Source organism: Arvicanthis niloticus, chromosome 2 (genome assembly GCF_011762505.2).
Source record: "Arvicanthis niloticus isolate mArvNil1 chromosome 2, mArvNil1.pat.X, whole genome shotgun sequence".
NCBI classification, from domain to species: domain Eukaryota; kingdom Metazoa; phylum Chordata; class Mammalia; order Rodentia; family Muridae; genus Arvicanthis; species Arvicanthis niloticus.
The window spans coordinates 17298100-17321015 of NC_047659.1; the positions used below are offsets into that span (position 1 = coordinate 17298100).

The 22916-nt window shown below is 38.6% G+C and overlaps 1 pseudogene; it reads right to left on the minus strand.

Moving 5' to 3' along the window:
• Window positions 1–6691: 6691 nt before the first annotated feature.
• Window positions 6692–8053, minus strand: LOC117702577 (L-lactate dehydrogenase A chain pseudogene; annotated as a pseudogene).
• Window positions 8054–22916: the final 14863 nt, after the last annotated feature.

Sequence of the window (22916 nt, forward strand, 5' to 3'; positions counted from 1 at the left end):
TTTCTCCAGTTGTGGTGAGACAGTCACTAGGCAAGAATTGCCTCTTTCCATCTACAAACAAATTACTGTCCAGAAAAGGACACACTTGCTGAATATCTGCCTAGACTGAGCAATCAGTCCTTAATAATTCTGCATCACTAAGGTCTGTCAGATGATCCTGGGCCAGAAGGCTGAAGATCAGATGCTCCAACGTTTTGTAGTATAGGGACTGTCCAGGTGTCCAGCGGTATCTATAATTTGGCTAAGTTTTAGAAGCTATGCTTTGTGCTTCCCATAATTTCAGTTAACTCAGTTATTCTGGATTTCTGACGGGGTTGAAAACTTATACTCTCATAGCCAATCCTGGCTATTTACTTTGAGAGAAAGATTTGAGTGGATGTTTTTCAGCTGACATTCATTCTAAAGCCAAGAAAAAAGCCAGGTTCAGAACTAAGTGTTTTAGTTGGGAGAGATGACAGAGGTTCTGGTTAGTCAACAAAATGATGGACTGGGTATTAGGTCTATCTTGTACCTCACTGGTATAAATTGGTATAATTATGCTCTAATTGTATTTTGAGAGGAAAGTTTTATTTTAACAGGAAGAGTGATATGTTGGAGGAGCTGAGGTGGGAGGAGTACCGAGAGGAAGAGAAGAAGTAAGGAGAGGAGGAGAAGAAGGAGAGGAGAAGCTAGGTGATGAGAGAGAGAAAGAGAGAGGGGGGCATGGAGGCAGATGTTCACGTGTTTCCACCAGTCAAAGATAGTTGATATATCTCGGTTGGGTATTGGGTTACACTTCTGATTGAGCATTACCAAACTTATAAAGCCTTTGATTAACATTTAAAAAATTGTATAAAAACAAAAAGGATAGGGGTTTTCTAGGGAGAGGAAATGGGGAAAGGGGATGGCATCTGAAATGTAAATAAAATATCCAAAAAAAAAAAATGAATTCGAGAAATTCTTAGGTAAATGGATAGAACTAGAAATTATCATCCTAAGTGAGTTAACCCAATCGCAAATACCACACATGGTATTTATTCACTGATAAGCGGATGTTAGCCCAAAAGCTTGGAATAGCGAAAACTCAACTCACAGACCAAATGAAGCTCATGAAGAAGGAAGACCAAGTGGGGATGCCTCAGTCCTACTTAGAAGGAGTAACAAAAATACTCAAGGGAGCAAATATGGAAACAAAACATGGGACAGAAACTGAAGGAGGGGCCATCTGGAGACCATTCCACTTGGGTATCAATCCCATGTACAGTCACCTAGGCTAGACATTGATGTGGATGGCTGGAAGTGCATGCTGACAAGAACATGATATAGCTGTCTCCTTAGAGGTCTGCCAGAGACTGACACATTCAGAGGACGATGCTCACAGCTAACCACTGATATGATCAAGGGTTTCCTAAAGGAGAAGTTAGAGAGAAGACTGAAGGAGCAATAAGGGTTGGTGGCCCCATGAGGAGAGCAACAATACCAATCAACCAGAGCTCCCCAGGGTCTAAACCACCAGCCTGGGAGCACATAGGGAGGGACACATGACTCCAGCTGTATATGTAGGGGAGGATGGCCTTGTCAGGCATAGGTGGGAGAGGAGATTCTTGGTGTCATGAAGGATGAACACAGAGTGGGGGGAATGTAAGGGTGGGGAGGGGGAGTGGGTAGTGGGGGTGGAGGGTAGGTGGGGGCACAGCCTCATAGAAGCATGAGGAGGGGGGATGGGATAGGAGGTTTCTGGGTGGTGGGGGGAAGTGGGGTAAGGGAATAAAATCTGAAATGTAAATATAATACCCAATTAAAAAAAAAGAAGAAGAACAACAACAAAAAAGAATTGTTAACAATAAGCCTAGTGGTTACAACCAAAGAAAAATCAAGATAACATTGCATTGGAAAGAAACTTGTACAATCTGGTTTTTCAAGGTGATAATTGTAACATAAATATAAAATGCAAATTAATGAGCTTAATAATAAAATAAATATGAAATTTACTCTGTACTAGTGAGAATGCTAACCAACAGATTAATGTTTTGCATTACTATGGCTGATCGATCATGTTATATATGTAAGAGAAAATAGATAAGACAACATATGAGTTATAAAGCCAGACAAAATTTTTAAGAAGCATATTTGATTAAGTGTACCCATAAGCTTAGATATTAAAATTCAGAAATCAGATTTACATGAAATGGGGAAAGGTGTCATTTTGAAAAATGAAGGAAATTCTTCCTTATTTTCCAATTTTATCTAATGATATGTTGCAATTGATGTACAATTATTAAGGTACACATTAGTAGAAAACTCAACTTTCAAAAGCCGGGTGATTCTGCTCCCTTTCACTCTTTATGTGTCAAATCTTTTCCCTGGTCTGTTAGCAAAATATCTTGCTCATACTGCTTTCTAAATAAGTTGTTGACCATTGAGTGACTTAACCTACATCACATCTTACAGGTATACAATTTAAGAATGTAGGCACAGAGTATTCTCCAAATTAGTAGCTTAAAACACTGGCCTAAATGTATTATCATTAAAATGTGCTTTTCACTACTATGGAATAATTTGTTCCCTATCCTCACTAAAATCATTGCTTTTATCAATCAGGTTTAGTAGGGGAGTTTAATTGTGAGCTCACAGATATTGCACAGAGGCACTGTGCAAACACCTTCTATGGAGCTGTCAGCAGTAAACTTAGGCTTGTATGAATATCAAAATCAGTGCTGTTTTAATAGAGTCTCTGCATGTTCTAAGAAACAAAGCATTTTACCCTTTTTACAAGATAAAGAAAAGTTTCATCATATATCAAATAAACAGAAAAAAAAAGAATTGCTACTGCATTTGATCACCACAAAAATGGCAGGATTTATAAACTGGAATAATTGCTGTAGAGCAATCTAAACATTGATTTTAATAGCAGCCAAGAAGAAATCACCAAGAATTCTAAAATACTTACTTGAAGTGTCCTCTGAAATCAGAGAAAAATGCACAAAGTACATTGGTAACAATAACACAGATGTCAGATATGGTCAGTGTGTGAAATGTCAGATGATCAGTATGCTGACATAGTGCGAAAGCAGTGCCTGCAGATAGCTGTGACATTTCTGGCTTATGAAGACCCCTTCGGGATACTCTAGCCTGCACATCCCTGTTCTCTGTACTCACAGCTCCTAGAGTGTTTGTGAAGCACAAGGAGACTAATTGTGAAGGCCAGCTAAATTCTGCACAGCACCTTCACATTTTGTTTTCTCTATCCCTTGGTCCATATTGGACACCCCCAAGCAGTCTCCTGGCCTTGCAGGAGAGCACATTTGGAGTTCTATTCACCATGGCTGTTTTCCACTGAGTTGGCTAAAACCATTGATATGGTTCTGGAATCCTTCTGGTCCAGGAAGAAAAATGAGTGCTATGATGACATCAGAGCACCTACATTCATTAATCCTTCTGTGTTGATTCTACTTATTCTCTGGAATGTGGTTAGAAGCACCTCCTCCTTTTGTTAACACAGATGCACACACTGACTATGGCCACATTATCATTGTATGCAAGAAGGTCCCAGTCACTGCCTTGCACTGTGTTCTTGAAGATCTGGGCTCTCTGGTTCTTAGGAACTGAATTGTAGTTTTCTGTGTCATAAAATTACCTGACACTTCAATGAAGCCAAGTTCCTGACCGTCAGTATGCTGCTGTTAGTGCCAGGGTGACTTTTTCCTGTCTACCTCAGTACCCAGGGGCAAGTCATGATGGCTGTGGCTGTCTTTCCCATCTTGGCCTGTAATGCTAACATGCATCTTTTTTTTCCAAGAATACTACATTAATTTACTCATGTCTGATAAAACTTACTCTAAAACTTTCAGGTTTACCTACATAGCAGCACGTACTTGAAGAACTGGGTTGGTGGAAATGGTGCTGATTGTGATTAAATACATTACATGCATATATGAAGGTCTTATTAAATAAAGTTTTCAAGGATAAGAAAAGTTTATGAACTCTTGATTTTATAAAAATGTAAGTAATTTGCTAAGTTGCTACATTGCCTGTGATAAAATTGTACCATTACAATTTTATCACATATATTATATGCTATCAGATATTATATGCTGGCAGATATTATATACTATTTCCACAAATAAATCACTGTTATTTTCTCAAATATTAGTGTAGCAGAGTACAAACTATTATTAATATTAATCCTGTCATTTTCTCCTATGGGTAAGTCATCCATCAGTTTACTTAGCATAAGCAAGCCTGCTGTGATGGATGTTTTTCTTGTCAACATCATCAAATCTGGATCACTTGAGTGAGAAGCCTCATCTGAAGAGTTGTCAGAATTCTGTTTATTGATGTGGGAAGACCCAGCCCAAGCATGGGTGACATCTTCTAGTACCAGCTCAGCTAAAGAGGACATGGCTTCTGTCTGTCACACTTGGCTCTTAATCCTGCTTCCAAGCCGATTTTCCCTGTGTCGGCTACTGCTGATTGGTTCACTTACATCAGAATCACTATTTCAAGCTCCAAAGCTACGCAAAGGGAGCCAAAAGGTGTTTCCTGAATCTGAAACACCACAAGAAAACCTTTATCCCATACCTTAAAGGTCCCTTTTCCAAATCTTGAGGTCCAAATGCAGACCACCAAACAAGAATTAGTGATGTTATTGGGTCCTTTGAGTTATTAGAATAGTGAATCTCTATGGAGTAAGGTTGTTATCCCCCTTTTAGTACAATAAAGGCTCTTTCTCTTATATCAATGAATTATATACAATAATAACAATTATGAAAACTGTACAATAAAGGCTTCTTCTCTTATATCAATGAACTATATACAATAATAACAATTATGAAAACTATCAGATAAAAATTACATTCACAATATCCAGTCCACTTGATTTGTATTTGGCAATGTTGGAGAAAGCACTCTATTATTTATCCTATCTCAGTGAGTCTGAAGTTCTGTACCTAATTTATTTTCTGTCATAACTTACATTTATCAACCCTAAATAACTTTAATAGAAGAAGTAATCTTTAAAGGTTTTGAGAAAATCCAAACTGCCAAATGTTTTAGTTGTGATAAGCAAAGCCATTTAAAAAAATGTAGGCAGAACCAAGTTAATTCCAAAAGAAGGGATGTGCCTTCTGGAATTTGCAAAAGCTGTGACATAGGCTAGCACTGGACTAATGACTGTCGATCAGCAAGAGACAGACAGGGTAACCCCTTGTTGGGAAAAACCCAGGGGAGCCTGTTGCAGGGCCCAATATCATATTCAAATCAGCCATCTCAGGTCATCAGCAAAGGGTGGATATGAGGGAACAAAGAGATGAGTGAAACTGGGGTGCATGATGTGAAACTCACCAAGAATCAATGCAAAGTTTAAAGAATTTCTAAAAAAAAAAAAAAAGTTAGGCCTTATGAGAAAGGCCTTTGTTGGTTCTGGTTATTTAGGAATGACCATAGAGGTGAAGCAAGCCTGTAAGAGTGATGAGACATGAATAGCATACTTTCTCTTTTAGTTGAATTCTTGTGTATAACATATTTGAAGTATCTCCAGAGACAGGGATGTAGTTTTATTTTGTCAAATTCTGGAACCATAGTAATAGTCACTTGACAAGGATCATTTGGTGCTGTTCCTCACATATTAGTCCTCAAAAGAAATGGTCTAGTATCCGATTTAGCACAGCTGGAATGCTGTATGTTTTTAGTTTTACTCTGAGGTGAAATTTTGCTTGCAGAAATTGAGCAGGACTGTGAGTTAGATGTGCCAGTTAGTAGGCATTTGGACAAATATAAGACGGAGGGGAGACTAAAGTATCTTCCTGGGCATGTGCACCCAGGGCTCAGGCAATCCTAAATGAACACACATATTGATGATTAAGATTGTAAAGACCTGGAATGAATTATTTGTTCAACCTAGGAAACAAACCTTATGGATGACTTTGTAATTTTTAGGTATTTAGGCTGTGTCCCAATACAATGATGTAATGGGTGTAAAAGCAGAATCAGCGAGAATCTTAACTGGAAAAGGGTACTGCTCAAGGAACTTCATGATTGTGTATAAGTTATTCTGTTGGGCTGAGCAATAAGTAGCATGAAAAGCAGTTTGATCAGATCTCGTGCACACAGCCTGGCAATTCTTTATTCCATCTGTGAAATAAGTAGAAGCATTAATGATAGGGGAAGTGACAAGTTTAGAAAGGAGATTCCATTGAGTATGATTAAAAAATGTAAACAGTTTTCCAGAAGGATGATTACAATTAAGTTTAAGGTAATCTAAAAGTGAAAGTTTCCATCGAATATATTCTCCATCAGGCAAGTTTATTTTTCATTATCATAATGTACAAAATAGCAGTTTTCATTATGATATCTTCGTACATGCATCTAAAGAATATAGTGACATTTGCTATACTTTGTGACATTTGCCAACATGCTGTAGAAAGCATGTTAATAGTTAAGAATGTTTCTTTTTTTTTTTTCACTGTTCAAGGTTTATTTGGTGTTTTTGTTGGCATGACACTTGAATGGTTGGTTCCATCATCCATATGCAGACCTTACATTTCACATAATATTGCAATGTACACTACTCATATAATACATAAAATATCCTGTAGAACACTTATGCACAAGATATGCATAATGGACTTACACACTGGAGCCAGGTTATGACTAACTGGGAACTCGTTGGCCTAGGCATGTTTGGTGAGAGTGCACAGGGCAGCAACGCAGCAGGCTCACAGGGTAATCGAAGCCTGCACACAGTTGGCAGTGTGTCTTAGAGACAGCGGGACTGTCACACTAACCAGGTTACCACTACACAAGTACCACTTGGCAGCAGGGTAGAGCTGTGGGAACTGAGACTTTTTCCCCAGACCACCTCAACACAATTGTACTAAACACAGCTCAGATGAGAAGTATGTGGTCTCCATAGAAACCCTGCTGCAGCCTGGACAGTGAGATGCTAGGACACTGGGAAGACTTTAGAACTGCAGCTCCTTCTGGATTCCCCAGAGGGTATCTGCACTCTTCTTCAGGCGGGCCTCTTCCTCAGGAGTCAGTGTCACTTTCACAACATCCGAGATTCCATTTTGTTCTAGGATACATGTGACACCGAGGAAGACATCATCATTGATCCCACAGGGACCCTTAATCATGGTAGAAATGGGATGCACCCGCCCAAGGTTCTTCATTATGCTCTCGGCCAAGTCTGCCACAGAGAGGCCAATGGCCCAGGACGTGTAACCTTTCAGCTTGATCACCTCATATACACTGTCCACCACCTGCTTGTGAACCTCCTTCCACTGCTCCTTGTCTGCATCAGTGCCCAGTTGTGGGTTCAGAGACTTCAGGGAGACGCCGGCAATGTTCACACCGCTCCACACAGGCACACTGGAGTCGCTATGCTCTCCCAGGACCCACCCGTGACAGCTCAGCGGGTGAATTCCCAGCCTTTCTCCCGTCAGGTAACGGAACCGAGCTGAATCCAGGTTGCAATCACCTCCAATAACTCAGCTTTTGGGAAAGCCACTGATTTTCCAAGCCACATAGGTCAAGATATCCACGGGATTTGAGACAACAAGCAGCTTGCAGTGTGGATTGTGCTTCACAATGTTGTGAATGATGAACTTGAAGATGTTCACGTTTCGCTGGACCAGATTGAGCCGGCTCTCTCCCTCTTGCTGACGGGCTCCCGCTGTGATAATGACCAGCTTGGAGTTCGCAGTTACAGAATAGTCTTTGCTGGAGACAATTTTTGGTGTTCTAAGAAAAAGGCTGCCATCCTGGAGGTCCATCATCTCTCCCTTTAGCTTATCTTCTATGACATCAACAAGGGCAAGTTCATCTGCCAAGTCCTTCATTAAGATACTGATGGTACAAGCCATGCCAACAGCACCAACCCCAACAACTGTAACCTTGTTCTGGGGGGGCGGGGAGGGCTATTTTTCCTTAAGAAGATTCACAATCAGCTGGTCCTTGAGGGTTGTCATCTTGGACTTTGAATCTTTTGAATCTTTTGGGACCGCTAGTGCACGATGGGGGGCAACGGGCGAGCAGCAGCTGCATGGCCTGGGCTCGGCGACAGTGGCTCCAGCACTAAGAATGTTTCATTATGCATCTTGTGCATAGGAGTTTTTTAAACCCACGTGTAAGAATCTATGTAGTCTAGAACACAGGAAAAAAGTCACTGCTCATTGTTGTTGTTTTATTAAAAATAGACAGGTTGGGCAATGCTGTAAGACAATTCAGCAATTCCTCATCAATGAGCCATGATTGCAATAACAGATGAAACCTTTCTACTGAATCACCCTGGGAAAATAATCATAATTTCCCTGATACTAGAAATGTCCTGCCTTAGGAAATCTTATTCTATGACTTAGAAAATTAAATCTCAACTCTACGTGAGCTAGGGAGAAAAGAAATGTTTTTTATATTGACAAGTAGTTTGGAGTTAAAGCAGATTATATGTAAGTAATCAAAAGTTCACATATGAAGAGCTGGAATATCAAATAATTGTCAAAAAGTTGTTTTGTCCATCTCTCAATATTCTGTTTTTCTTTAAGGCATTCAAAATGATTTACATCTTAGAACGAAAAACTTGGTCAGATCACTTGCTGTAATCGCCTCAAATTATAGTCTGTTAGATTTACATTTAAAACCTTCTGACATAGAAAAATCAGATCACGATGCTGGCCACCAGATGTCATCCTTATTCCATTTTAAAGACATTTGAAGTATTCGTGGGGCATTTTTAGAGCCATACATAGACATTGCTTTATTTTTCAGCATTTTAATGTGAAATAGTGAATATTACAAGTACCTGAAATTCTTATACGTGATTTTTCACAATGAACTAAATGCATAATGAAAATGCAGTTGTGTCAACTATCTGAGCACAGAACTTTTCCCAAGGGAATAAAGTCCACCCCAAAGGACCTTTATCATATGTGCATGTTGTGATGCAGTGTCAAGGTTGACAAGACTCGGGGATGAGGGTCAGGGTCAAGGTCATGAAATGGATACAAGAGACTAATGCAGTGGCTGCCTGGTGAGGGAGCAGGAGAAGCCACTGGAGACTCTGAGGAGCTGCCGCAGGTCATTTGACAGTGATATCCAGTGTTTGTGGCATGTGGGAGTTGGCAGTCCTGGATCAGTGGCCCCATTTAAAAGGTGCTTTCATATTATTTACCGTGAGAATAGTTCTCCATTGTTGCATCAAATGTTGTCCTCATAGGTTTTTGGCCACATCATATATCAAAGGCTTTAAAACAGGCAATAAGAACTCCATAGATCCTGCTAGGAGAGTGCTAAACATCCCAATTTGTAAAATCTGCACACTTTGATTGGGAATTAACAAAAAATTATAAGGTTGTTTTATTTTTAAATCACTGACTTCAACGCCAAGAGTAGCTATAAGAGCTCCCCTATTTTTATCAAATTTCCTTCCACTGTTGCCCAAGGATCCAGAGTAGGGCCATCACTGAGTTTCCAGAATTGGTGCGTTGCCCTGTTTATCAAATATACAAGTGGAACCAGAACAGGAGCCATACTGTTAAACCAAATTGCTGCTAAATTTTTTTTTTTTGCTGCTAAATTTTAATATGCTACAAGAATAGATCTTTCTTTCTTTCTTTCTCTCTTTCTTTCTTTCTTTCTTTCTTCTCCCTTTCTTGGTTTTTTTTTTTTTTTTTTTTTTGTTGTTGTTGTTGTTGTTTAAGACAGGACTTCTATGTGTAGCCTTGGCTTTTCTGGAACTCACTCCGTAGACCAGAGTGGCTTCAAACTCACAGAGAACCACCTGTCTTTGTCTCCTGTGTTGTGAGACAGTGGACCGTGCCAAGAAACTTGGTAAGGCTGAGTGGGTCTGAGACCCTGGCACTCAGGTACCCATTGAGTGGTAGGCATCTCCTGCTCCCCACTAGATTCCTGGCCTGGAACACATGACACACTTCCCATATAGGACACGTGACCTGTGGTCCCGTAGCCCAGAACAAAGGTATCTAGAGTATCTGAGGGTTTAGCTAATCAGCTTTACTTCTCTGACATTCCTCCCTGTAAAAGGTTTTTAATCTCTGCTCCACCCTCAGAAGGTAGTATGCACCCATTTTCCACAATGAAGAGTCAATAAACAATATGGATAAACATGGACTCTTTCATTAAGAACTGTTGGGTTGTAGTGTGCGTGGGTCCTATAGGGTTGATGTATGGGTCCCACGTCTGTCTCTCCATGTGGCTAGGGCCTCTCGTGGGGACAGATGTTCGAAAATTGGACTGTGTTCACTCCACGTTGGTGCTAAGCAGACATTGGGCTGTGCAAAGCCATAAGACTCCTCTCCAGGTGGGAAAGCATAGTTTAAGATTCCCTTGGAAGTCAGGGTTCTTGGGTTGGGGGTCCCTGGGCTAAAAGGCAGCCAGGACCTGGTTGGTTCTCAGGCCCTTGGGCTCTCAGGAGCCACTGAGGAGCCACAGAAAGGCTGAGACTGAAGTGGGGACGTTCGGGCTGGTGGCCAGTAGCGGAAAAAGAGAGGGGGAAGGATGAGCTCCGGCTGCATCCTACAGGGATGAGAATTCTTGACGGTGGTGACTAACTTGGCTGGGTCATGGCTGGCTTGGCTTCCTTGCTTGGGTAGCTGGGCCTCTGTGGCTGAGAACACAGAGAGGTCATCAGTAGGACAACTTGGTAGTTGAAAACCTGCTCCACTGTTCCCCAAGGTGGGTCCCAAGGAAGAGAAATAGGCTATCGTCTTAAGATATTTATTATCATGGCGGAAAATGGATAAAACTATACCCCAGTATTTTCAGGGTGGGCCTGAGGTTAAATACCTTTTGCAAGAAGTAGGGTGTGGAAAGAAATGTTTAATTGGCTATGCCCCTTTGGCCTTTAGGTACTGCATTAACATGGAGTTCTGTTTTGAGGCTCTGTGTGTAGCCTGTAGTCATGCCCTCTACTGTGTAGGGGCTAGTGGGCATTGTCCTACGTGCCAGTCCTGGGTATACCTTTAAAATAACGTTTTCTTAATCATGGGTTTGGTCTTTCTTCTAGAGTTTTGAGATTTAATACAGGGACACTGAGTAGCCCAGTGCCTTCCTTTTGTTACATTAGGGCTTAATACTGGTGCCTTTTCCATTTATATGCTTTTCTTTTTCTTTTCCTAAAGTTCCTTTTCCTGTGACTTGTTGTGCCACAGTGGATACATTTCAGTGGTTTTACTTTTTGTTTTTAGGGTAACGTTTTAAAACCTGATCTTCTCGAGGAGAAAAGGCCAAGTCCACAACTGTCCTGTTAAAGCAAACTGTGTTTGGGGTGCACCCAGGCCTGGCAGATGGCTGCCTCATCCTAAATTGGTATTTGAGAGAGCAGCCTCCACTGGCCTCTTGAAGACCCTCTTGTAGGAGAGATAAGATGTTTACAGGAAAGGGTTGGTGGTTATACATTGTTAAAAAGATACAAAGAAAAGAGGAGGAACAAAGGGAAGGATAGTCATCATATGAATCGGGTTGCAAGGAGTTTACAGCAGACCTATGAAATAGGAACTTACACTTAATTACAAATAGAAACCTTATTTACCGAGGACTTAACACAAGACAAATAGAAGCCTCTTCCTAATTACAAATAGAAATCTTATTTCACAGAACTTAACACAAGACAAACAAGAAGTTATTCTTTACTTAGGATTTAATGCAGGACAAAGAGGAACTTTTTTGTTTTAGCTCCAAACAGAGCTCTTAACTGGAAAAGCATAGTTTCCTGTTTTGGTCTCCCATTAACTTCTGAGATATTGGTGCCTGTTTTGGTCTCACAGCAGCTAGAACATTAACATTAAAATTGTGGAAGCTCACATCTGTGCTGACTCTGATATAATCTTCCAAATATCTCCTGCAGCTCATATCAGGCATATAAACCTTTGAAATGGCATTATCAAAAGCAGAATCTTTATAAGCATGTCCCTGAGATCAGTTTGGGTAGAGTTTTCCTTAGGTTGTCCGGAAGTTTAGCCATAAATTACACATCACATTCTCAACTGCCCTGCTGAAATTTGCTAAAAAGAAAAGATGGACATATTTCCTGGTTCTGTAATGGCTTTCCTCTGTTTTAGTCCAACAAACACAGACTTGATTTATACCTAAGTCCTCATACCTGCATAATTACCTATAGTCAATTTTAGAAAGGCATTCCCCCCCTCTCTCTTTCTCTCTCTCTCTTTGTCTTTTTTCTTGTTTATAGTTTTTTGAGGTCAGGTTTTACTGTGTAGCCCTGGCTATCCTGGAACTCACTCTGTAGATCAGGCTGGCCTAAAAACTCACAGAGATCTGCCTGTCTCTGTCTACTGAATTCTGGTATTGCTAAAGACATGAGCTACCACTGCCTAGCTACAAAAGGCATCTTTTTTTTTTTTTATTGTAACATAAATTTTATTTTATTTATTTATTTTTATTTTTTTATTGGATATTTTATTTACATTTTAGATGCCATCCCCTTTTTTGCCCTTCCCCCAGGCCTGAGCAGGCCTGCAAAGTCATTTACCACAATAGACCAAGCAACAGTAGGACCTAGGAGATGCATTGCATTAGCAGCCTTGACACCTTCCGGACTGCTATCTCCTTGCCCAGCCCCTGGGCTGAACAGAGAAGAGACTCTGGGGGCGTGGGGCTTCCCCTTTATATGTGAAAGCAAATTATTAAACTTCGAGCCTTGATCAGAGAACTTTGTCCTGGCGTCATCTCTTCCCGTCGTTTCCCTATTCTCAGCCTCTCTTACAGGTTCAGCATTGTTGCTGCTGGTGGCAACAGAATGGCGCCTGAACAGGGACGGACCTGAGGACAAGAGATCAGCTGAAGAACGTTGTCTTGTGTAGAGCTCTATGGAAAATGGAAGAAGAAGATTATCCCGCACACTTAGTAACTAGCAAATGATTTTGATACAAGCGCTAGTTATGGTTAATTGTTGAAGTCTGTGTTTGCAGGAAGCATGTTTGTCAGGGATAGGGTCTAGGAAATAGGCGTTGGCCTGGCGTCGAATTTACCTAGGAGTTGACAACAAATTATGGGTCAGGAGAATTCAAAATGGGCATTTGCTGCAGCTTTCAAGGATTGCTCCAGGCGGGAGGATCAGGGTTTTCAAATAGTATGTTAGAAAAATTTTTGGCAGAGATAAATTCATACTGCCCATGGTTCCCACAGGAAGGAACCTTGAATAAGAAAACCTGGGAAACAGTTGGACAGGTTTCATGAACTATGAAGGCAGATCCTAACACCCTTTGCCTTTGGGAGCTTGTAAAAGATGCTATTAATAATCAAATATGGGGTGACAGTGAGTTGGGGAAAGGAGAGTATTTATAGGCCCAAGAGAGGCAGCCTTAGACGAGAGGAACTGGGTTTAAAAGAATTTGAAAAACAAAAAAGGGCAGAGCACTGAGCAGTATCCATGATTCTGCTTCTTTGTTTGTCCCTTGGCGCACCAATGTCCACGTGTCTCATTGTGTTTCTGTCCACGTGTCTCATTGTATGAATGATTGGTCGTCTATGTTTTATGTTCTATGTTTAATGTTTAAAAGATCGTTAAAAATGCTTGATTCAACACTTGGTCTAGTTTAACTTGGTTTTCAAAGGCAGTTTTAATATGTAGAGCAGCGGCTGATAAGTTTGCTTAACACCTGTAGCTAAGAGTGAGCTCAGCTGGAAAAGCTACCTTTAAAGGTACCAGCAGGGTTTTTTCTTGGATTAAATAAGGAAGTTAAGAGTTGTTTGTTGTAGAAAATCTCTGTGACAAGGTGCTTTAATCTTGAAATTACAGCTAGAAAAAGCAAGAAATTTTGTTTGGTTTAAATGTATAAGATGTATTGTCACTTCATTTTTGTTTCTAATTGGTTTTAAGGTATAAATATGTTCTACATGTCTTGGTTATAGATTATCGGCCTAAAGTTATTGGATATGAAAAAAAAGTTTACAACCTTGTTAACAAAGGTTGGCTTAAGATTGGTAACTCGGGGTTAGAGTCATTCAGAAACCAGATGTAGAAAGATAAGATTTAAGAACAATGTCTCTTTAGTGAGATATTAAAAGCTGCACTATCATGCATTCATATATAATAATTGGCAGCAAAACTTTATAGCATAAATGTAATCTACTTGGTGTTGATTTTAGAGAAAATAGATTGCTTACATCGTTAAAGATTGGTTTTGTTTCTCAAAAATATGGTTATACTCTAATGTTGCAAAAGAGGCTTAAAAACATAGTTAAATTGCCAATATTCCATTGGCTACAGTTGGTAGTTCTATCGAGAGTTTGAGATTTTTTGATTTACCCATGTTTATAGAGAAAAGATACAACACGTGTCTTTTAAAGTTTACAGCTTAAATTTAAAGTTTAAAGTTAACGTTAAAAAAAAAAAAAAAGCACAATTCAGACCTAGCCAGGCCTCAGAGAACAGGCCGGAGATTAAGAGCATTTACATTTGAATTAAGACAATGCAGACTGAGCTCTGCAGAAGCTCAGAAGCCAAACATTCCTTTTGTCCTGGGTTTTGACCAGCAATGTGTTTCTTGCAGGAGAAGAGGGATAAATATAAGACCCAAAGACTGTTTACAACAGTCTGTGGGCCGAGAGTTATAATTATGCTGGAGACATTAAAATTATGCCTACTTCCCTCCATGAGTTATAACTGTACCTGCTGACAAAAATATTGTTCAAGATGCTTTTGGTTCCTCTAATGTATGTAACAATTATTAGAGGATAAGGTTAGCTTTTATCTGATATTCTCACTCAGCTAAAAAAGATTGGTTACTAAATTAATCCAAAATAAAGTTCAAATTTAAGATTTATACAGCCTGACTTGCCTACTCCAGCTGCCATTCCAGTAAATACATATAGAATTATTATAGATATAAAAGATGTTTTTATACCATCCCTTTACATTTCTGGTAAAGGTGAGAGGTTTACATTCAGTAAATTTATTCGTAAATTTTAAGAGCCCATGAAGTGATATTGTTAGAAATGATTGCTTCAAAAAATGGTTAACTGCTTTACATTATATGTGTATATATATATATATATATATATATATATATATATATTATATATAATATATACATATATACATAGCTTATACATATAATATATATATACATATAACATATATATATTGTTGTTACTTTGATGCTAAAAATTAAGAGTTTAAATCTTTTAGTGTATATTATTCGTTGTGTGATACTTTATTGGCAAATTTCTCTAAAGAAGTTTTTCTGCAAGCCTTTGCTCCAATATAATGAGCTTTAAATTTTTTTTGGAGTACTTGTTGCTCCAAAAAGGATTCAAAGGCAGTATCTTTTCAATATTTGAGACCTCATTTATATTCTGAGTAGATTGTAGCACAGAAAATTCTAATAAAAAAAGATAGTTGGTGCTAGAGAGATGGCTTAGCTGTTAAAGGCTAGACTTATAATTAAAAATATAAAAGTTGAATTCCCAGCAACTACATGGTGGCTCACAACCATTTGTGGTGGGATCTAGCGCCATCTTCTGGCTTGTAAGTGTACATGCAAAAAGAAAATGGTTTGCTTTTAATCTTGATTTGCGTTTAGTGATTTTTTAAAAGTTGTTAAGAGATATTAATTGTCTAAAATCTCATCTTAAGCTTACCATAGGAGGATTTAAACCTCTGTTTGATATTTTCAAAGGGATGCAAGTCCTAATTCCCCTTGGCAATTAACTAATAAAGGAGAGATAGCTTTACTGAAAATAGAGTAAGCTGTTAGTTATCAACAGATAAATTATATAGATAGCTTTGCTGAAAATAGAGTGAGCTGTTGGTTGTCAACAGATAGATTATATAGACTGATAAATTGTTGGCTGTTTGTGTTATTACTACTCATATGTCCACAGCAGCCCTTTGGAAAAAGAAAGCATTAATGTGGATTTATCTTTCTTCATCTACAAATAAAGTTTAAACATCCTATTATAAAATTATAATTGTGTTAATACAAGATTATATGATAAAATCCTAAAAGCATTTTAGATAAAAGGTTTATCCCTTATTCCAAATAGCAATTAAGTTGGTTATTGAAAAATAATGATATTTGGCCTATTACATGGCAAACATTTTAGATAAATTTGATAATCATTTGTTACAGTTTTTCTCTATGCATGCTTTTATATTTCCTAAAATTTACTATGCATGCAGCCCATAGAAAAGATGTTTACTATATTTACTATATTTACAGATGACTCATCTATTGAGAAGACAATATATGTAATTAAATCACATATTTATTTTCTTGAGTTTCCCCTGCTTCAACACAAATAATTAAATTATGTGTTGTAGCCACTGTTTGAAATGCTAAAAAAATCAAGCTTTCAACTGATATACTCATAGCCAGTATATGGCTCATGATTTATAATTGCTTAAAATTGTTTCTTTTTTAGATATAGCTAATTTTCAAATTTTATTTATAAAAATACAGCTTAATTTATGAAACATGTACTGTTTCTTAACTTTATAAGACATTTAAAAGCTCATTGGATTGTCTGAACCATAGGACAATGCCAGACCAGATTTATATACTAGACATATTCTAGGCCTTTCAAAAATAATTGGCCATACAATCTTATTCTTTACAACATCAGAAGAGTAATAGCTTAAGACAACAACTTGACATTTCTAGAAAATGTGCAAGTTATATTGCAAAAACTTGTTCTCAATATTTTCAATTTTTTCATAATGGTCTTAAGCCTTAAAGTCTTATATGTAATCAATTTTGGCAAATAGATGTTACTCATTTTTGATTTATGTACATGTGACTTGACACCTTTTAGACTTTCTAGTTGCAACTACATTAACAAGAGAGCAACTAAAAATATAATTAGTTTTTGCCTGTATTATTTTCCTGTGCTTGGTGTTCCATATCAGACTAAGATAGATAATGGAACTGGCTATTACAGTTATTTGGCTACAGTCAAACATTTGGGATGTTTTGTTGACAATTTAATATTACTGATATTTCCTTATTATCCTCAAGGACAAAAAATTGTGAAAGAGATTATGAAACTTTAAAATAATATCTTCATAACTCTCTGAGTGTAGAAAAAGCAGCTAATGGTGCTTCTTCCCTGGTTTTACAAGTAATTCTAAAATATTGGCTTTTTAAACTAGAAAGGGGGAATTATACCCCACAAGGTCATCAAAAGCACACCTTGCTTTTGTCTTGTTTTAAATTTTCTGCAAACTGATGCTAAAGGTCAGTCTGCAGTGGATAGCCACTGGCATCCAGTTACTTCTAACTTATTTGCCAGGGTCTTGTGGAAAGGCTCCTTAACAATACTTAGTGTGGTCCCGATCCTGTTCTAATTTGGGGTCGTGGGTCAGTCTACATTTTTCAAAAAAAAAAAAAAAAAAAAAGAAAATGGAGCCTGATGGCTGCCTAAAAGACTGGTCCTCAAGTGGACACAGATCTTGAGCCTAATAATTATGATTCTAATGATGAAGATGGCTCAAAATCTTTATCAACCAGCTTATTTAACTTGATATATAGTCTCCACTCTTACTGGAGAGTAAGTAATTTTTACTAAGCTACCCACCTGGTGGCCAGACTTTGTGTCTGATCCCTGCTAATTAGCAGTTGGACTAGATACTGAAACATTTCCACTTCCCACCTTATTTTCTACATTGATTGAATAATAATGTTGCTTTTAACCTTTGAACCTTATATCTCAAGCAGATTGGTTGCCCTCACACAGGATCGTTCTCAGCAAGCTCAGCTATTCATCATGGCAGTTACACATCACTGTGAAGAACTGCATCTAGTGCATGCCCACAGGTCCTTTGGTCTGAATGTGGTCTTGGTCTAAAGCGTGTGCCAATGATGGCCGGTTAGTCAATGATGGGTAAGAGTGTTTTGAGCTCCTATAAACCTAAGACAGAGGCATACATCATTATGCTATGTATGTTTTCCTCAATGATGGGTAATTATAGGAGTAATTTTTAGCTCCCATAAACCTAAGGCAGAGGAATACATCAATATGCTATGTATGATTTCCTCAATGACGGGTAATATAGGGGTAATATAAATGCCAATCTAAGCCAGACATGGCTGCCCGGCCACTCGAGACCCTAGACGGGATGAAATTGTGCCCCGTCCAGATATTGGTACTGCCATCTTAAAAAATTAAGGCGGGAACTGTGCCCTTCCCCCAGGCCTGAGCAGGCCTGCAAAGTCATTTACCACAATAGACCAAGCAACAGTAGGACCTAGGAGATGCATTGCATTACTAGCCTTGGCACCTTGGAGCCTGCTACCTGAGCTCAGAAGAATGGACTGCCTGCTGAGCTAGCCTTGACACCTTTCCCGGACTGCTATCTCCTTGCCCAGCCCCTGGGCTGAACCGAGAAGAGACTCTGGGGCGTGGGGCTTCCCCTTTATATGTGAAAGCAAATTATTAAACTTCGAGCCTTGATCAGAGAACTTTGTCTTGGCTTCATCTCTTCCCACCTGTTTCCCTATTCTCAGCCTCTCTTACAGGTGAACCCGGTTCAGCATTGTTGCTGCTGGTGGCAACACCCTTTCCCCATTTCCCCTCCCTAGAAAACCCCTATCCCATGCACCCTTTTCCTTTTTGCTTTTATACAATTTTTTAAAAATGTTAATCAAAGGCTTTATAAGTTTGGTAATGCTCAATTAGAAGTGTAACCCAACACCCAACCTAGATATATCAACTATCTTTGACTGGTGGAGACACGTGAACATCTGCCTTCATGCCCCCCTCTCTTTCTCTCTCTCATCACCTAGCTTCTCCTCTCCTTCATCTTCTCCTCTCCTTACTCCATCTCTTCCTCTCAGTACTCCTTCCCCCTTAGCTCCTCCTACATATCACCCTTCCTGTTAAAATAAAACTTTTCTCTCAAAATACAATTAGAGCATAATTATGCCTATTTGTGCCAGTGAGGTACAAGATAGTTCTAATACCCAGTCCATTATTTTGTTGACTAACCAGAACCTCTGTCATCTCTCCTAACTAAAACACTTAGTTTTGAACCTGGCTTTTTTCTTGGCATTAGAATGAATGTCAGCTGAAAACCATCCACTCAGATCTTTTCTCTCAAAGTAAATAGCCAGGATTGGCTATGAGACTATAGGTCTTCAACCCTGTCAGAAATCCAGAATGACTGAGTTAACTGAAATTATGGGAAGCACTAAGCATAGCTTCTAAAACTTAGCCAATTTATAGAGACCACTGAACACTTGGACTGTCCCTATACTACCGAATGTTGGAGCATCAAATCTTCAGCCTTCTAGCCCAGAATCATCTGACAGACCTTAGTGACGCAGAATTATTGAGGGCTGATTACTCTGTCTAGGCAGATGTAATCAGTCGACTATTCTGCAAGTATGTCCTTTTCTGGACAGTAATTTGTAGATTGAAAGAGGCAATTCTTGAAAAGGCATCTTCTTAATTGAGGCTTCCTTCTCTCTGATTACTCTTGCTTGTTTCAAGGTGACATAAAACTAGTCAGAACAACTGACCCCTTAACCTGACACACAAACACATCATGGTTAAGGATAACCTTGCCTTTTCTAGTGTCTCCTGGATCTCATATTAATTTCAGCGTTACAGTATAAAACATTTACAGACTTGAAGTCTCATTTTTACTAATTCAAACATGTTAAAAGTTCATTCTCTTTAGAATACCACATCTATTTTAAAATTGAAAATCTCTCAACTGTGGACTCCTATAAAATCAAAAATAAGTTAAATAATTTCTTATTTCAGGAGGGAAAAACCAGGGCACAGTCACTATCAGATCAAAGAAAAAACAAATTCTAAAGTGTAAATAATGCAGTGTCCAATCCCAGGGATCCACATGCAATCTTCTAGAGTCTTTCAAAAGGTATGGGTCACTTCTCTGGTTCTGCACTCTGGAGCACAGACTGTCAGGAGCCATAATGGGACAAGCTAATAATTAGCAGGTGATCATCCTGAAATGGCTTGCCTTGGGTTATTATATAATCTGTGACAAGTGAGCACTTATCAACAAGGCTGTAAGGGACTTATTTTAGGAAATATTCCTGCTATTAATATGCTTTTCCTATTATTATTAAACATATATAACAATCACTAAGTAATTGCATGCCCTTTGGAGCAGATCTCTGCAGATACAAAGATGTACTGTCTTGTGGTGATGCTATATAGACAAATAGATGACTTCTTAAGTCTTAATGATGATCCTATAAGAATTCCTAAAATTATATTAATGTTTATTAAGCTCTTTTATAGTGGGACTGCTATTAGGTCCCTTTCTGATAGTCAAAACTGCAATGAGAACTCCGCCAGTCTCCCAAGTGTCATCAGTTAATTGCTCTTAGATAGTGACCAGATTTTCTCCTACTCAGGGCACATTCCAAGGGGTTGTAAAACAATTAACCAAAGGTCATTAAAAGGGAACTAATGGCCGGGCAGTGGTGGCGAACACCTTTGATCCCAGCACTTGGGAGGCAGAGGCAGGCAGATTTCTGAGTTCGAGGCCAGCCTGGTCTACAGAATGAGTTCCAGGACAGCCAGGGCTACACAGAGAAACCCTGTCTCAAAAAAAATGGAACTGATTTAGTTATATTAATGATTATAGTGCTAGGACAGAAGATAAAATATTGCTTGGATTTATTAACACAAAACTTCACTAATAACTTAGTTATAGTTTTTATTCCATATTTTATTTATTTACATTTCAGATGCCATCTCCCTTCCCCATTCCCACCACCCTTTACTCCCCTATTCCATCCCTCCTTCTCCTTTTTTTTTTTTTTTTTTTTTTTTTTTTTTGCCTTTATACTGTTTAAATTACAGGCAAGTATTAAGGTCAGTTCTAGGTTGAGGAACTAGCAATACAATAGATGCAAATAGCCCAGGAACAAGAAAGACAATAAACCCAGATAATCAAAGAATATGCACGACAATAAACAGAGTCCTGTGATCACTCCTGTGATCATTATTTCTAAGGGCTTATCAGGATGATCAAAATATATGAGCACTTAGTTATAGTTTTAAACCTTCAGTGAACCTGTGGAGTTAGACAGGTGATGGATGTTTAGCCAGATAATTACTCCTAATGGTATGCATGTAAACATTCTCTGTTGTAAACTTCTATTTCAATTTATGATTTGATTTTTTTTGTGATGAACTTTGTAACATGTGATCATGTATTCTGAAAGATATATAAGTATTGGCTATTTACTTTGAGAGAAAAGATTTGAGAGGATGGTTTTCAGCTGACATTCATTCTAAAGCCAAGAAAAAAAGCCAGGTTCAGAACTAAGTCTTTTAGTTAGGAGGGATGACAGAGGTTCTGGTTAGTCAAGAAAATGATTGACTGGGTATTAGGTCTATCTTATACCTTATTTACCCAAATTGGTATAGTTATGCTCTAATTTAAGAGAAAAGTTTTATTTTAACAGGAAAGGTGATATGTAGGGGAAGCTAAGGTGGGAGGAGTAAGGAGAGAAAGAGGAGGAGAAAGGAGAGGAGGAGGAGAAGGAGAGGAAGAGCTAGGTGGAGAGAGAGAGAGAAAGAGAGAGAGAGAGAGAGAGAGAGAGAGAGAGAGAGAGAGAGAGAGAGAGAGAGAGAGGGGTAGGTGGGGGAAACATGGAGGGAGGCAGATGTTAGTGTGTTTCTGCCAGTCAAAGGTAGTTGGTATATCTAGGCTGGGTATTGGATTACACTTCTGATTGTCTGGGCATCTTGTTATTGAGCGTTACCAAACTTATAAAGCCTTTGATTAACATTAAAAATTGTATAAAAGCAAAAAAAAATAGATTTTTTTATTCACATAATATATCCTGATTATGGCTCCCCCATTCTTTATTCCTCCCAAATACTCTGTGTCTGGCCTTCCATACAGATCTTGCCTTTTCTGTCTCTCATTAGAAAACAAACATATTTCTAAGGGTTAATAATAAAATTAAATAAACTATAATATGATAAACAAAACCCAACACATTGGAGTTTGACAAGACACACAAATAGGAAAAATGCACAACAGAGGACACAAGAATCAGAGACCCACTAGTTCACACACTCATGAATCTCATAAAAATACTAAATTCAAAAACAAAATATACATGCAGAGAATATGGTGTGAACTCAGGCAATCTTGGTGCATGTTGCCTCAGTCTCTGTGAGTTCATATGAGCTTTGATCATGTTGATTTAGAAGGCCTTATTTTCTTGGTGTCCTCTATCCTTTCTGGTTCTTACACTCTTTCTGCTCCCTCTTATGTGGGATTCTCTAATCCCTGAGAAGATAGACTTAATAAACACATACCATTTAAGGATAAGTGCTCCAAGGTATGCTTGTTGTCTATTCTTCCTCCCTCCCCCTCCTCCTTCTCCTCTTCTTCTTCCTTCTCTTCCTTCTCCTCCTCTTCCTCCTCCTCCAGAAGGGAAGGGGAGATGGGGGAGGAAACAAAGAAATTGACCAAGATATTTTGGGTTTTACTGCTGTAAAGAGACACCATGATGAAGACAACTCTTATAAAAGACAATATTTACTGGCAGCTGGCTTATGACTATCATCATGGCAGGAAGCATGACAGTATACAGACAGATATGGTATTGGAGAAACCAAGAGTTCTATATCTTGATCTTCAGGCTGCAGAAGGGGAATGTAATTCCATACTGGGTGGAGCTTGAGCACTAGGAGACTTCAAAGCCTACCTGCACAGTGATACAATTTCTCCAACAAGGCCATACCTATTCCAACTAGGCCACACCTCCAAATAAATCATAAAGTTATGTAATCATACTGTTAGAAAAAATGAGAACTTGTCAAAGTTTAGGCTGAAATTATTCTCAAAGTGCGTATAATATAAAAGAGAGAGAATGAAAAAAGCATGAGTTTCAAAGACAAGACATTGTAGAATTTTGAAGTATTTTTCATGATTTTGTCTCTTTGAACTTTGTTGGGGTAAATGT